Genomic DNA, 17,657 nt, shown 5'->3' with positions numbered 1-17,657 from the left:
CTCTCTTCTGATTTAGGGTATGTCTACACTACCCCGCTAGTTCGAACTAGCGGGGTAATGTAGGCATACCGCACTTGCAAAGGTGTACTACGAGGTGTACCGGTAGTTCAGAATAGGAATCCTAGTTCGAACTACCTAGTTCGAGCCCCGTGTAGCCGCGCTGCACGGGGTTCGAACCAGCGGGGTTTTAAAAATGGCGGCTCCCCGCTTATGCAAATGAAGCCCGGGAAATTCAAATCCCGGGCTTCATTTGCAAGTGCGGTATGCCTACATTACCCTCCTAGTTCGAACTAGCGGGGTAGTGTAGACATACCCTAAATCAGAAGAGAGGTGTTGAAGGTTCCATGGTTTCTGAGAACCTAATGAGATATACTGAAAGGTAAGCAGCTTTGGAGAATAAAAAAGACTGAATGGGTGAGGTAATATCTTTTGTTGGAACAATTTCTGCTGGTGAGAGAGACAAGGTTTCGAGCTTACACAGAAATCTTCTTCAGCCCTGTTTGAGCTTAGAAGTCTGCCTCTCTTAGGGTATGTCTACACAGCAAAGTTATTTCGAAATAACAGCCCTTATTTCGAAATAACTTTCCCAGCATCTACACAACCAAACTGCTATTTCGAAATAAATTTGAAATAGTGGAGTGCTTATTTAGAATTTGGTAAACCTCATTCTACGAGGAATAACACCAAATTCGAAATAGCTAATTCAAAAGAAGTGCTGTGTAGACACTGATTTCGAAATAGGGGGCCTCCAGCCTTCCCAGGGTGCCCTGGTGGCCACTCCAGCCTCAACCAAGAACACTCCTCTCCCTTCTCCCCTCCCTGAAGCCCTTAAAGGGGTAGACTCTGGCCACAGTTCCTGTGCCAGCTCCAAGCCTGCCAGCCCAGAGTCAGCAGTCACTGCTCCGACCCAGTGGTCCCAAAGCATGACCCAAGCAAGAAACTGGCAGCCAGACCTCGACCGCTCCCCAGGAGCAGTCTGCCAGCTCCCAGGAGCCTGACAAGGCCCAGAGAAGGCGGGGGCCTTCCTGGTCCAGGGTGGAGATCATGGACCTTATTCTGGTTTGGGGGGGATGCCCCCAACGTCCATGATCTCCACACTAGACAGAGGAACACGGCCATCTATGACAGGATAGCTGCCAGCCTGGCCACCAAAGCCCACATGAGAATTCAAGAGCAGGTTCACATGGTCCGGCGAGACCCCTAAGCTTCCCCTCCCGCTTCTTCCCCTTGCTTTCCCCTTCCATCTCCCTCCTCCCTGGTTTCCCCCTCCCACCTCCTTTCCCCAGTCTCACCAGAGTTTCATTCCCCCCGCCATTTTTGTTAAATAAAGAAGGGGGGCTGGGGTGGATAAGTGGAAGGGCGTGAGGGAGGAATGAGGCACAAGGGAGACTGTTAGTGCTCCTCAGGGTGGAAGCTCTCCCGCAGGGCCTCCTGGATACTGACAGCCCCCTGATGGACCTCCCAGATGGCAGCCTGCAGAAAGTGCAGCCAGGCTCGCAGCAACGCATCCAAGAGAAGTACCAGAGTGCCCAGAGGCAGCTCCGGCTCCACGTTGCAGAGTGCTGTGGTGTCCCGAGTGAGGGCAATCACATCACGCAGAGACAAAATGCTTTGCTGTCCCTCATCGAGGTAAGCAAACAAGCAGGGAAACCTGAGAACCTGCTGTCCGGGGGGAAGGGGAGGTGTCCCTCTAAGCACAGGCCTCAGATAGCCTCAGACAGCAGCCACACAAAGTAAATCCTGACCTGATACCCTGTCAGACCTGGTTCCAGCTGGCCTTAAATCCAATTCAGCGTCCACTCAGTGCATTTTGTGTGTAGACGCATTATTTTGAAATAAGCTATTTTGAATTAAGTATTTTGAAATAGCTTATTTCGAAATAACGCTTTAGTGTAGACATACCCTCACTGCCAGAAATTGGTCCAGTAAAAGATACTACCTCACCTGGCTTGCTCTCTAATATCCTGGTTCCAACACAGCTTCAGCAGCACTGTTGCAACAAGCAATGTTGTTACAAGGAGGAGGGAGAACAATTATTCTTACCATCTGATGACAGGACAAAAACCAATGGGTTTGAATTGCAACAAAGGAGGTTTTAGCTGGACATTAGGAACAACTGCCTAACAATCGTGGTGGTTAAAAATTGGAATAAATTGCCTAGCAAAGTTGATGAATACCCATTGTTGGAATTTTTAAGAGCAGATTAGACAGACATCAGTCAGGGATGGTCTATGGTGCTTGGTCCTGCCTTGAGTGCCGGGTACTGGATTTGAGGGGTCTTGCAGTCCCTTCCAGTTCTAGTAGTCTATAATTGCATATGACATTTGGAGACTAAAAAAAAGATGACAAATCTCAGTTCTTCTCTGCAATCACCTCTCCTTATTTACCTATTAAACACACTTTGTTACCTCCTTCCATAAAAGACTCAGACATATTCTTTGACCACAAATTAAAACAGTGACTTGCATCCCATTACTTTCCTATGGGGCACAAGTCTTTTTTTTTTTAACGTAATGATTGCAGAAAGAGTCATAAAAAATATCCTTCCTGGAAGTAATAAGTTTGCACCTGCCAAAAATGACAGCTGTTAATTAAAGTTTAATTATTCATTTTTTCGTAACAGTCTCTTTGATGTTCCTTTGAATTTTGGCCCAAAGCAAGTTGTCTAGTTGCATCTCAGAATCGCAGCTGAGTAGACACACACACAAAAAAAGCCATAAAGACATGGTTGAGCTGAAATTCACAGTTCAGCAGGGACGTAGGAGCAAAGCAACAACGGAAGTAGATACGTGTGTACCCAGCTACATCTACACATACTGCAAGAAACAATGTACATGTTTACTGAGGGTATCTCTAAACTACATGGCTCCGTCGACGGAGCCATGTAGATTTGTTTGTTTGGCAAAGGGAAATGAAGCCGTGATTTAAATAATCGCAGCTTAATTTAAATTTACATGGCTGCCGTACTGAGCTGACAAACAGCTGATCAGCTGTTTGTCGGCTCAGCGCACTAGTCTGGACGCTCCCCTGTCGACATGAAAGTCATTTATCGACCTCCCTGGTAAACCTCATCCTACGAGGCATAACAGGGAGGTCGATAAAGGGCTTTCAGGTCTGCACGGGAGCGTCCAGACTAGTGCGCTGAGCCGACAAACAGCTGATGAGCTGTTTGTCAGCTCAGCGTGGCAGCCATGTAAATTTAAATGAAGCCGCAATTATTTAAATCGCGGCTTCATTTCCCTTTGCCGATCAGCCTAATCTACATGGCTCCATTGATGGAGCCATGTAGTTTAGACATACCCTTAGGGTATGCCTACACTTGCAGCCTATTTTGGAATAGGGCTGCAAATGTAGGCATTCAGAATTGCAAATCAAGCCTGGGATTTAAATATCCCGTGCTTGATTTGCATGTTCCCGGCCCAGCTACATTTTTTAAATATACAAGCCCGAAGTAACTGCCTGTGTCTACATGCAGCAGAGAAACGGGCGTTCAAAATAAAGCCCTATTCCAAAATACCTGTTATTCCTCCTGAAATGAAGTTTTACAGGTATTTCAGAATAGGGCTTTATTTCGAATGTCTGTTTCACTGCTGCGTGTAGACGTGGGCAGTTACTTTGGGCTTGTAAATTTCAAAAATGGCGCCCGGCTGGGAACATGCAAATCAAGCATGGGATATTTAAATCCCAGGCTTGATTTTCAATTCCGAATGCCTACATTTGAAGCCCGATTCCAAAATAGGCTGCAAGTGTAGACATACCCTCACTTGAAAAAGAAACAGCTGAAGTATCATTAAGATACTCATCTTGTGGAACTCCTTGCCAGAGGGGGCTGTGAAGGCTAGGACTATAACAAAGTTTAAAGAGAAGCTAGATAATTTCATGGAAGTTAGGTCCATAAAAGGCTATTAGCCAGGGGATAGAAATGTTGTCTCTGGCCTCTGTTTGTCAGAGGCTGGAGAAGGATGGCAGGAGACAAATTGCTTGATCTTTGTCTTCGGTCCACACTCTAAGGGGCATCTGGAGCTGGCCACTATCAGCAGACAGGCTACTGGGCTAGATGGACCTTTGGTCTGACCCAGTACAGCCGTTCTTATGTTCTTAAGATGTTTCCTTTATTATTATGTCCAGAAGCAAAACTAAATGCTACCTGTGATAAAACATGAATGTTTACATCATTTGGCATCTCTAGTTTTGCATCATGCAAGCATTAGGTCACCTGTTTCTGAATCAATACAAAACTTGGCAAGGACAACTGTTTTCCTACCTTGTGTTCCTACCTCTCCTCTTGTGTTTAACCCCCTGGCCTACTGCTATGACGCATTATTATAGGAACTCTCTATTTGTCCATCTTTCTAGGGTTCTGTCCCCGTGCTCAGACCTGGCCGTTCCTCTTTAAGAACCTCTGTGAAGCAATTTTATTTTTTTCTGTATCTGTGCCCCCAACTCAGTGCTATTTTCCCTTCTATCCAGGGCCATCCCTAAGGGGATTGTAGGGTCTAAGGCAGCCCCTTCCCAATGCTCCGGGTACAGGGCTCAGGGCAACCCTCACATTAAAAGTTCCACCCACAAATCACCCCTGCTCCACTCCTTCACCAAGCCCCACCCCTGCTCCACTCCTTCTCACTGCTGCTCCGCCCCCTTGTCCAAAGTCCCCTCCCCCTTCTATAAACCTCCTTGCAGGAGGCATAAGGGATCTGTCAAAAAAGGTTTTCTTTCTCGACAGATCCCCCTCTAGACTGTGCTGAGTTGGCAAAAACGGTGGCCATTTTATGTAAATTAAGTACAGGATATTTAAATCTCCATGTCATTTGCAATGTCGACCTGCCTAATCTGCATCCCTATGCTGACAGAGGGATGCAGTCTAGACATGCCCTTACAGCCCACAGCTTAAATCCCTCCCAACGCATTATCAACAATTTACACCTATCCTGGAAAATGACCAATCACTCTCACAGGCCTTGGGGGACAGGCCTATCCTTGCCTGCAGACAACCCCCTAACCTCAAACAATTTTTCTGGTAACTACGCACCACACCTCCATCATATTCATCCAGGAACCCACCCCTGCAATCAGCCCCAGCGCCAACTCTAACTCTGTCCACACATCTACACAAGTGATTTCATCATTGGACCCAACCACATCAGCCACCACATCAGAGGCTCGTTTAACTGCACATCCACTGATGTGATCTATGCCATCAAGCGTCAGCAATGCCCCTCTGCCATGCATATTGGCCAAACTGGACAGTATCTACAGGAAAGAATTAATGGACACAAATCAGATATCCAAAAAGGCAACACACAGAAACCTGTTGGAGAACACTTCAACCTGCCCTGGCACTCGTTAATGGAACTCAAAGTCACAGTGTTGTTTCAGGCCAATTCCACAAGCCAAATACACAGGAAAGGCTTGGAATTTAACTTCGCTCACAAGTTTGGGACCCGTTACAAAGGTATGAATAAAACATGACCTGGCTAACACACTAACTTCCATGTCCCAATGACTTAAAAAACCAAACTTAAGAAAAAGTTGCACCTTCTCTATCAGCTTCATGTACCATAAACACTCTAATTGACTTCCTCCCCCCTTTTTCCCTTCCTTCTCTTCACCCCATCCCCTATTTATTTTGGAACTGGACCTTTAATAACTCCAGGCATCTGAAGAAGTGGGTTGTCCCCACAAAAGCTCTTGATACCAACTACATGTTTTATTAGTCTTTTAAGTGCTGCTAGATTATTCATTGTATTTTAAGTTTTTCCAGTTACAGCCTAACATAGCTACCCCTCTAAAGCTTTAAAATTAGATGTTATTGAAAACTCAAGAGAAAATTATCTTCTAATATTTTCAATAAAAAGAGATTAAAAAAACCTAACTTTTCACAATGCATCCAGGTTCCTACACCTTCATATTTAGACTCTCTCCATCTCTCCCCATCTATATCTATATCTATATCTATATCTATATCTATAGCATTTTAAACCTGAACATAAATCATCATGTGAAACTATCCACAAACCCATTAATTAGCAAAATTACAAAAGCACGGTTGATGTGGAGAGAGGGCACAAAATATCAGGAAAACTTGCAACAGGTTTTTGGGTGGAGTGGAAAAAGTGATCCTGACTTCATTATCCACACTTAGTCATCAAGAGTAGGAAACTCAATTTTAAAAAAAAGCTAATTGGAGTTAGTTTTCACATATATATGAATGTGAAGGTGTTAATGTGCATCTCATAATCCAGCGCAAGTCATTCAACTTGAAATCCAGAGTTTCTGGCCTTTCTATGAAATAATAAAAACTCAGGGACCCTTGGATGTTTTTGTGTTCATGGAAGGTTCTGTTTCTGCAGAGGGTTTTTTACACTTGGGTTTCAGGATGTCAGCACTGCTGCACAAGAATGACACCAAAGCTGCAGGCCGGTTTTACAGTCTGACAAAGAGAGGAGAACTTTTCCTTTTGGTGAAAGGTCTCTAGCTGAAGATATAGACATCAGCCAACCACAAAGCCCCAGGATTGCTAAGAATGACCACAACAAACATATCGCCGTCAGAACAGAATGCAAGATTCATCTTTGCCAGAACCTCTTTTATCTCCCTAAAAAGGAAGAAAACAAAAGAAAAAAGCATGTTCAGAGTGTGGTTTCTACATCTATATACTTCTTAAGATGCTCTGAAGCCAGGCATACAAGATATTGTCCATATACCAGATAGATAATGTAGATCTAACTGATCTTTCTCCAGAAAGCTCAAGCTGTTTGGTGAATGGCTCCTTCAATTCAGGAGCAGGACAGAGGTTGCAAGTATAACCCATACACCTGCTGAGTGTGGTGGTACTGTCCCATCTAGTGGCACTGAGACTGCTTGAAGCTCATGTGGTAGATGCTCATGCCCTAAGCACCAGAGGTCCCAGGTTTGATTCTGCCCACAGATGACTTGTTATAGATACCAGAAGACTGGCCTCTCCGATACACTCTGTCAGGGACAGGCTTATGATCTATAAGGCTCTAAAATGCCAGAGGGTCTCTAATTTACACTGGTGCAGTTGTTAAATGGGGAGATTGGAAGCAGGGAGCAGTGACCACCACTAAAACCATCTCCATCTGTGACCCCACAGCAGGAATGAGAGGTCACTCTAACCCATGAGCACTGCAGGATCCCACGGGAAAGTAGGTCTGAGTCACCCATGTTTATTCTGTTTTTCCCATCTGTGCACAGAATAAATTTTGTTCTGTTCACCAATCCACGTGCACCACCAGTAGGAACACATGCTGCCAGCCATTGGCATTGTGGGTGTTCTGCCAATCAGCTGGATGGCATTTGAATCTCTCCTGCATGGCCACACAAATTCTTAGCTTACAGGGAACACAGGTGGTCACCTATGTTTAATGCGGGGTGGCCAACCCATTCTGAGCAAAGAGCCAAGATAGCAATGGATCCAGCATGAAGAACCAGGGCAAAATTGTCGAGGTGGAAAAAAAAAAAAAGCTCTGCCCCTTTAAGAAAATGCATTTAAACGTGTTTTGAGTCTTTTTGGCCACAGCAGGCTCCCACCACTATCTTTAAGTCTAATCTTTCATGGCTGTGCCAGACGTCTTCCATGCACAGATCAACACAGGGAGCTGGGAGGAGAGGAGAGGGCCATTTTTGGGGGTGCAGGGGCAGAGCTGCAGAGAACCACGGGGGGGGGGGAGATTTCATGATCCGCATGAGGCTCGCAAGCCTCAGGTTGGCCACGGCTGGTTTAACGCCTTCACTGAGACAACAGCAAAATGCCCTTTGGTTGTGCCTTCCTTCCAAAGATCTCTGTAGTAAATAAATTAAGCTTTACAATAGGTCGTGGAAGCAGGAATTTTATACAAATGAGTCCTTGTCTTGTTTCTTCCACTATCACTACTTTTCCAGCTGTATACTGTGCAATGTGACCCACAAGCGAGTGTGATGTCTTGGCAGTGTAAAACTGACCCGCAACAACTAATCACAGCTAATTGAATATCATCATCATTCTACCTCCTTGGGGCGGATAGCCCCATGAATGCTGAGTGCCTACGGCACAAGAGACTCTGCTGTAGCCTCGAGAAAGTTGCCGAATAGTCCAGAAAACAGCCATCGCTGAAGGGCCCTCTATGAAGTGACCTTAACTCACACACACGGGAAGCTGAGATGAGCTACAGCATGCTTCGCCTGTGATTTTGACCTGGAGCAGCCACAAGTCTGGTACTCACCCCCCTGAATACACTGTTTCCGTGATAAATCAAAAGGGATCATACTAAATGTCATGTGTGGTCCACAGCATTAGCAAAAGCTTGAGTCATCTGCCCACTCAGAGAAGAGAAGCAATGGTGTTGCAAGTTCTGGAACAAGCCTGTTGGAAGCGAACCAATCATGTGGCCAGGGCTATGGTTTGGGAAGCACATATGATTCATTTTTATTTTATTAAAAAAAAACCCAACACTGTCAGCTTAGTCATCTCCCTTTTGGGGAGTATGTTCAACCAATTCATTAAGAGAGAGCGCAGTGAAGCATCAAAGTTAGCAGATGATACAAAGATATTCAAGATAGCGCCATCCAAAGCTGATGGGAAAGATGTAAAAGAGGGGCGGGATTTGACAACAGTGGCGACTGGGCAACAAAATGTCAGATGAAATTCAGCACAGATAAGGGTGAAGCCATGCACAGCACAAAAATAATACAGCCATTGTGAGAAAGCTCTTTCTGCATTTTGGTAGGTCCTGCACTTTTGGGCGGATGGCTTGCCTCAGCAGCAAACAGACGCTTTCCGTTTAGACACGTTGACAACATCTAGACTACACACTTCTTTCGAAAGAGATCGTTTAGACAGACAACTTTTTTCAAAAAAGCAATCCTCTTCTTCGAAAGAGAGCACCCATGCAATCTGGATGCTCTCTTTCGAAAAAGTCCTGTTTGTAGTCAAGAATGCCTTTTTTCGAAAGAGCTCTTTCGAAAAAAAGGCATTCTTCCTCGTAAATGAGGTTTACCACTGTTGAAAAAACTGCAACGTTCTTTCGATTTATTTTAAAAAAAAAGTGGCGCCAGTCTAGACGCAAGTGAAGTTTTTTTGAATAAAGGCCACTTTTTCGAAAACACCTTAGTCTAGACATAGTCTTTCTCTGGGACACCAGCTTGCTGTTTTGTGCAGCCACTCTCATCATTGGCCAGCATGGGGACAGGAAAGAAGACCAAACTCCATAGTCTCTGATGCCTCTCTTAGAGGTATAGGGCAAGACAGACCCCTTCATCAAAACTAGTCCTTCTTCAGTGCTGAATTGGGGTGTTGGTGGAGGGAGGAATTGAGGTCTGTCCTCTACACCAGGTTCCAGCTCTGGGGCTCTATGATATCAGCTGCCTGTATAGTGCCCAGTATCAGCTGTGTGGCAGCTATGATGCCCTGGGCCACTTCTCCACTGTTCTCCTCAACACCTTCCTTACCGCAGGCTCCTCCTCCTGGTACCTGCTTGCGCTTGCTCCTCCCAGACCCTCCACAGCACCATCTCTCCTCACTCCTCATGCACTTTGAGGAGAGGTTAACCAGAGTCTCAGTCTTCATTGGCTCCAGTTGTCCTGATCCATCAGCTTATTTTGAATTTGGTAAACCTCATTCTACGAGGAATAACACCAAATTCGAAATAGCTAATTCAAAAGAAGTGCTGTGTAGACACTTATTTCAAAATAGGGGGCCTCCAGCCTTCCCAGGGTGCCCTGGTGGCCACTCCAGCCTCAACCAAGAATACTTCTCTCCCTCCCCCCATCCCCTTAAAGGGGTTGACTCTGGCCACAGTTCCTGTGCCAGCTCAAGCCTTCCAGCCGAGAGCTAGTAGTCACTGCACCTGACCCAGTGGCCCCAAAACATGAGCCAGCAAGCCACTGGCAGCCAGACTTCTGCCACTCCCCAGGAGCAGTCTGCCAGCTCCCAGCAGCCTACCAGGGCCCGGAGAAGGTGGGGGCCTTCCTGGTCCAGGGCAGAGATGATGGACCTTATTCAGGTTTTGGGGGGATGCCCCCAACGTTCATGATCTCAGCACTAGACGGAGGAACGCGGCCATCTATGGCAGGATAGCTGCCAGCCTGGCCACCAAAGGCCACATGAAAACCCAGGAGGAGGTTCACATGAAAATCAAGTTGGTCCGGCAAGACCCACAACCCTGGGCCCTGAGCTTCCCCTCCCCCTTCTTCCCCTTGTTTCCTCCTTCCAGCTCCCTCCTCCCTCCCCTCTCCTTCCTCCTTTTGCCAGTCTCACCAGAGTTTCATTCCCTCCCCCTCCCAGTTTTGTTAAATAAAGAGAGTTTGTGTTCATGAAAATCCATGTATTTTATTTGACATCAGGAAGGGGGTTTAGGGAGGGGTAAGTGGAAGGATATGAGGGAGGAATGAGGCAAAAGCCCCCAGTGGGGCAGACCAGGGAGGCTCTTAGTGCTCCTCAGGGTGGAAGCTCTCCTGCAGGGCCTCCTGGATACTGATAGCCCCCTGAGGGACCTCCCGGATGGCAGCCTGCAGAAAGTGCAGCCAGGCTCGCAGCAACGTATCCAAGAGAAGCACCAGAGTGCCCAGGGGCAGCTCTGGCTACATGTTACCAAGTGCTGTGGTGTCCCGAGTGAGGGCAATCAGAGCACACAGAGACAAAATGCTTTGCTGTCCCTCACAGAGGTAGACAAGCAAGCAGGGAAACCTGAGAACCGGCTGTCCAGGGGGGACCCTTTAAGCACAGACCTCAGATAGCCTCAGGCAGCAGCCCCACACAGTAAATCCTGACCTGGTGCCCTGCTGGAACTGGTTCCGGCCTGCCTTAAATGCGATTCAGAGTCCACTCAATGTGGATGTGTGATTTCAAAATAGCAAAATGCTATTTCGAAATGCATTTTGTTGTAGACGTGTTATTTCAAAATAACTTATTTCGAAATAACACTGTAGTGTAGACAAATCCTTAGTGACTTGGCCTAAGCCATGAAAGCCAAGGTTTAATATCCCTTCCTATATTTCTAGGCCTCAGTTATCTCTCTGGTAATTCTGAATGGCCATATAAATATCCAATCGCTTTTTGCATCTCTTTCAATGTGTAGAATTGGGATAAAGTTAAGCAGTGGATGAAGTCTTTTGCTGAAATGGGACCTTAATCTGTCATTGTTATGCCTCCAGATCCAATCACCAAGGCTGTGTCTGCATTGGCACCCCTTTCCGGAAAAGGGATGCTAATGAGACGGGTCGCAATTGCAAATCCGCGGGGGATTTAAATATCCCCCGCGGCATTTGCATTTACATGGCTGCTGCTTTTTTCCGGCTCGGGGATAAGCCGGAGAACAGCACCAGTCTAGACGCGTTTCTCCGGAAAATAAGCCCTTTTCCGGAGGATTTCTTATTCCTACAAATATTGTAGGAATAAGAAATCCTCCGGAAAAGGGCTTATTTTCCGGAGAATAGCGTCTAGTCTGGCGCTTTTCTCCGGCTTATCCCCGAGCCGGAAAAAAGCGGCAGCCATGTAAATGCAAATGCCGCGGGGGATATTTAAATCCCCCGCGGATTTGCAATTGCGACCCGTCTCATTAGCATCCCTTTTCCGGAAAGGGGTGCCAATGTAGATGTAGCCCTACAGTCTTCTAGGCATTTGCTTGTTTCCACTTGCTACATCCAGAGCCCAGACAAAAAAAATCATAGAATCATAGAGTTAGAGACCTCAGGAGTACAATCCTTTCCAAACGCTCTCCGCCCTTTCTCCTCCAAAACAAAGTCATCTTTAACTCCATGTGCGTTTCCCTCACGGTGCCTTCTTCTCTTTCCAGACAGGGGCAAAGCGTGATTTCATCGACCGTCTTCTCTATGAATAAGCTATGCCTCTGTGGAACTTTTATTGGCAATAAATCCTTTTATTGGTTAGATGAATATGATTTAAAACATCACACCTAGTAAATACTGTGTGCTATTTGCTTTAGCAATACTGATGGAAAAAGGCAAACTGGGACCCAGGCAGTCCTGGGACCGGTGGAAGAATGGGCTCTCTACTTCTAGAGGGGGTCCTGAAAGAATAATGAACAGAGGTTATTCTTGGAGGGAGGTCCACCCAGAGAGGAGACTCACTATTGGTTCATGCTACTACCATGTGTTGTAATGTTCCACATCAATGACTATCAAAGCTTTCTACAAGCTTGCCTGCTGTCTTTTGACCAGGGGATCCTTTTCAACATGGGGAAAAGCTGCTGAGGGAAAGAAAGAGGGAAAACATTTTAAAAAAGAAATAAATGGCAGCTGGTTTTCTGGTGGTTTCATTTTTATTGCCTGTGGATTTCGACGTTTGAGCTCTGCCCCCACTCTAGTGGCTCTGAGCAGATGTGTATTGTTACAGGATATGAAGCATGGTTTATACCTGCATGGGCTATTGTAATCACAACAGAGATAGTCAATAAGGCTTCACTGAAGATTTTATATGAACGCACGCACACAAATTCCTGGCCAAAAAAAAAAAAAAAAAAAAAAAAAAAAAAAGGAAGAAAGACCCCGTCTACCATTTTTTTCTCCTTAAATGAACTGCTTGTGAAGGAGAGAAAAGGGACATGTTACATTCCTTTTTGTACCTTTCCCCACAACAAATTCCTTGTTCGCAATAGTCGTTGGCTGTTTGCATTCAAGGTTATGTTCCTGAACCAAGAGGGTTGATGGATGTAAAGATGCTCATGTAAAGTTTCTTTCCATGCAGTCCAATATGGCCCAAAGCTAATGGATTTCTTATTTTCTGGATTAAATGTCAGCACAAGTCTGCCCCGGCAGCAGTAGATGTGTTTCTCTTCCGCTTACATGGAAGCTTCAGTGCTAGAAGGTGTAAGAGGGAAAAGAAGCTGTTGGATCCCTGTGGTCTTGTCTACACTACAGAGAAGATGAAGCCTCTGGAGGTCAATCTTCTAGAATTCTTATTAGTAGGTCTAGTGAAGACCCCATTGGTGCCAGTAGTCCCACTTGTCACGAGAAGTAAGGGAAGTTGACGGGAGTATTTGCTTCTGTCAACCTCCCACTGGGTATGTCTAGACTACATGCCTCTGTCGCCAGAGGCATGTAAATTAGACTACCCGACATAGTCAATGAAGCCTGTAAACCTCGTTTCACGAGGCATAAGGGAGCGGTCGACAAAGGCTTCCCTTGTTGAACAAGCCGCATCTTGAGTCCTGCGCTGTGCCGACAATCAGCTGAGCTGGCACAGTGCGGTGGCCATTTTTATTTTAATGAAGCTGGGGATATTTAAATCCCAGCTTCATTGACTATGTCGGATAGGCTATTTTACATGCCTCTGGTGACAGAGGCATGTCGTCTAGACATACCCACTGTGTGGATAGCCTGAAAGCACGATTTAAGAAATGTCGACTCCAGCTACATAATTAATGTAGCTGGAGTTGTGTCTCTTAAAGTCAACTTTCCCCTTCAGTGTAGACCAGGCCTGATTAAGAGAAAGAGGAAAGCTACTATGTATAGGCTTAATTGATAGGGTATGTCTACACTACCCCCCTAGTTCGAACTAGGGGGGTAATGTATGCATACCGAACTTGCTAATGAAGCCCGGGATTTGAATTTTCCGGGCTTCATTAGCATAAAGCCGGCGCCTAAGAGGCTTCCTAATCCGAACTATCTAGTCCATGCCGCGTGTAGCCGCGCGGCACGGGGTTCGCACTAGCCAGCTTTTAAAAATGGCGGCGCCGGCTTTATGCTAATGAAGCCCGGGAAATTCAAATCCCGGGCTTCATTAGCAAGTTCGGTATGCATACATTACCCCCCTAGTTCGAACTAGGGGGGTAGTGTAGACATACCCCTATAAACAATCATTTTCACCCCAGGGCAGTTCTGGACACTGCTTTATGTTGTCTTATTTTCCATTTGCATGCTGCCTGTGGAAATGTTACAAAATGGTGAGAATGTATTTATAAAGGGCAGAGAAATTGTGAAGGGTAGGACCTGGGGAAAGTGTTGTCACATTGAACCAACAACTCTTATTGGGTAGAGCCCAATATTCAAAAAGGCGGCCATTCCACCTTCCTAACTCCATCCAGACTCATGGGATAGTCCGTTCCACCCACCATTATCAAAACACGAGTCATCTCTTCCACTTCACACTCCTAGGTGCCTAACATGTGGTCACCATTGAAATACGCAACTCTCTTCTGAATGTGGTCGATTTGCCAACACCTTGAAGCAGGTCTTTTTAATTACCCCATTTTATAGATGGCGGAAGAGGCAGAGAAGTTAAAATATATGCCTCAAATGAGTCGGAGGGACAGTGACAATTCTCAATCTGGTGCTCCTGCTACGACGACACATCTAATTCTCAAAGCTGGAGCTATTAGGAACTAGTGAGCATCTCAAGGTTTGGAAGTTCTTTTCAGATAAACCCTTCCCTTTTCCATCTAAAATACATCTGAAACACTGGTTCCTCTGACTGTCAGTCTCATCCACTATGCATACGGTGCACAAACAAGAGGTCCACATTCTACAGTTGTGGGGAAAAAGTATCATATGAAAAACATTGTCCAAACCATAGTGACTGTTGTAAACTCAGATTCTAGCATGGATTTTCCCCCAAATACAGTCTTGCAGGACCCCAAATATCTCTTCCAATATTTTTAAGCCTCAGTTATATCTCTGGGAATTTCTTGATGGCCATATAAATATCCAATCGCTTTTTGCGTCTTTTTCAATATGCAGAATTGGGAAAAAGTTAAGTGGGGGCCAAGGTATTTTGATGAAATAGGACTTTAATCTGTCATTTTTATACCTCCAGATCTAATCACCAACAGTCTTTTAGGCATTCACTTGTTTCCGCTTGCAACATTCACAGCACAGACTAAAAAATCATAGAAGCATAGAGTTGGAGGAGACCTCAGGAGGTCATCGAGTCCAATCCTTTCCAAATGCTTTCCACCCTTTCTTCCTGAAAACAAAGTCATCTTTAACTCCATGTGCATTTTCCTCACGGTGCTTTCTTCTCTTTCCAGCTGGGGCAAAGCGTGATTCCATCGGCCATTGTAAGTGACGCAGCTTTCTAAGTGACTGTTGTAAAAATTGTGACATAGCAAAACATACTGAAAATCATTCCAGAGGTTTTTCTTGGGCTTGACAAGCAAAAGCTTCAGCGCCTTTTGTCTCACAACGAAGAGCTCGATGCAAACTTTTAACTAAGCCGCAGAAGAAAGGGCTCTCCATTGTGTAATGATGATAAAATATTGCCATCTGTTGGCATCCTGTATATTTATTTTGCTTCAGTATGAAAGGAGGAAGGAGGAGACACTGGTATGCCAAGGGCAATCATTTCAAAAGATACTAGGAAGGATACATACATCAATCACATATCAACTGCAAGGCCCAAAATGACAGATACTGGAGATGCAAGGAACTTAGGAGATAAGTCTAGGTCTAACATCCAGGAAGCTGTCCTGTGTGCATTACTTTTATCCCCAAACAAGAGGGCTACGTCTACACTGGCCCCTTTTCCGGAAGGGGCATGTAAATTTCACGAGTCGTCGTAGGGAAATCCGCGGGGGATTTAAATATCCCCCGCGGCATTTAAATAAAAATGTCCGCCGCTTTTTTCCGGCTTTTAAAAAAGCCGGAAAAGAGCGTCTAGACTGGCCCCGATCCTCCAGAAAAAGTGCCCTTTTCCGGAGGGTCTTATTCTTACTTTGAAGAAGAATAAGACCCTCCGGAAAAGGGCACTTTTTCCGGAGGATCGGGGCCAGTCTAGACGCTCTTTTCCGGCTTTTTTAAAAGCCGGAAAAAAGCGGCGGACATTTTTATTTAAATGCCGCGGGGGATATTTAAATCCCCCGCGGATTTCCCTACGACGACTCGTGAAATTTACATGCCCCTTCCGGAAAAGGGGCCAGTGTAGACGTAGCCGAGGTGTCTATCTGCAAACTCTTTCTGCAGCTGGAAGAACTTAATAAAACAAAGAAAGATACAGCAATCCTGTCCCGTATAATTCATAGAGTTGGTCGAAAATAACAGACACAATTTTGGAATAAACAAAACAAAATAAAAATTCTCCCTTTTGCTAAAGTTTTGTGTGACTTCCACTTTTTTTATGAGACCTGCTCCCAACAAAGAAGCGAAGCATAAAGCGTCCCCTCCATTTTATAAATACCTCTGCACAAACTGTTTGCTTCTTCGACAGCCTTTTGTTAGTTTAGTAAAGTGAAAGTTACAGAAGCAACCCATTCTTATAATCCTTTTGTCTCTCCAACAGTAATTAAGGGAATGACAGTGACCTCGATATCTATTAATATATTAGAGATGGACACATACTGTACACTTCAGATTCAGGGTTTTGAACACACCAAAATCTTGGGATGTTTTAGACTGGGGTGGTCCATAATACAGACATGCTACAAAATGTGGAAGTAGATCCCATTTTCTATATTTCAAGTATGCTTAAAGTTCCTTAGGATGTTAGAGGTGGGTGGAAATCAAAACCCTGGATCCTCATTCAGACTGTCTGTTTCTTTCACCCAGAGGTCAAAGGGCTTTTTAAGCAGCAAATTATTATATACATCAGACAAGCATTCCTTCTCCCCCTCCTTGAAGTGCAGCTACTTCTGGAAGTGCACATGGCAGCTAATTACTAAGGGTGCATCTACCCAGCAGCATTATTTCAGAACAACGGCCGTTGATCCGAAATAACAATGCAAGCTTCTACATAGCAATTCCGTTATTTCAAAATAAATTCAAAATAACAGACGGTTTATTCCGACTTCTGTAAACTTCATTCCATGAGGAATAATGTGTGTTCCAAAATAGCTATTTCAGAATAGCTGGAGTGTGGATGCTCCACTGCTGGTATTTTGAAATAGCTCCTTCCCAGGGTCATTTAAACTAATTACTCCCCAGTGCCTCCTGGGGCTCTAAGTCAAGATAGCACGTCCACACTAGGGAAGCCTGCCTCTGACTCATTTTGAGACATCCCTGTATTGTAGACGTGCTATTTCAAAATAAGTTATTTTGGAGTATTTCAGAATAGCTTATTTTGAAATAAGCATGCAGTGTAGACATAACCTCAGTGCACAGCTCCTCTACATGAAATTTTAGGGTGGAACCCAAAGAACGCTGTAACTAACTGAAGCTGCAGCAAGAGTTTTAGGTAGGTGGATTATAAATTCTCGGAAGTAGAATTTAGCTCATACATCCCTGCTCTCTTCCCTGATAACACTTTGCAGCAGAAATCAGTGGATTCTCAGATGGACATTCACAGTGCTAGAGTATTTGCCCACTAGAAGATATAGGTTGCAAAGAAAAAGTTTTGGCTGATGTTTATTAAAACTGGATAGAGAAAACCCTCTTAGTCAGACATTCCTTAAAACTTCACTGTCTGAACTGCCAGAAAAAATGTATATTTTGTATGAGCCTGGGGATTTCCAGTATTCTGCTGGGGCTTCTCAAACAGCACCTTGTTGGAGCTTGCAGAGGGGTAGAGAGAGACACAAACCACCCACACCTGAATTCCAAAATACCAACACCGCCAGCCCTTTCGCATAGCTTCACACTTCAGGGCTTGGTTTTGGATCCCAGCACTTCCTTCGTCAGTTAAAATATTTGTTCCTTTCCTGAAGGGATGAAACTCCAAGTGAGAGATGGAAGAACCAAATGTGGGCGAAAAATATTTTAGCCTCCCACAC

General features: G+C 45.1%; 1 long non-coding RNA gene across 1 annotated transcript in view; it reads left to right on the top strand.

Annotated features, from left to right (window-relative positions):
* Nucleotides 1-15,429, top strand: part of LOC142819130 (uncharacterized) — a 74,876-nt gene extending 59,447 nt beyond the window's left edge. The window contains exons 2-3 of the long non-coding RNA XR_012896920.1: nt 14,215-14,356; nt 14,985-15,429. This is a non-coding gene — a long non-coding RNA (uncharacterized LOC142819130). The remainder of the gene's footprint in view (nt 1-14,214; nt 14,357-14,984) is intronic.
* The last annotated feature ends 2,228 nt before the right edge of the window (nt 15,430-17,657 follow it).

Source organism: Pelodiscus sinensis, chromosome 20 (assembly GCF_049634645.1).
Source record: "Pelodiscus sinensis isolate JC-2024 chromosome 20, ASM4963464v1, whole genome shotgun sequence".
NCBI lineage: Eukaryota > Metazoa > Chordata > Testudines > Trionychidae > Pelodiscus > Pelodiscus sinensis.
Note: the sequence above shows the minus strand (reverse complement) of the source record. Positions and strands in the feature narration are given on the sequence as shown.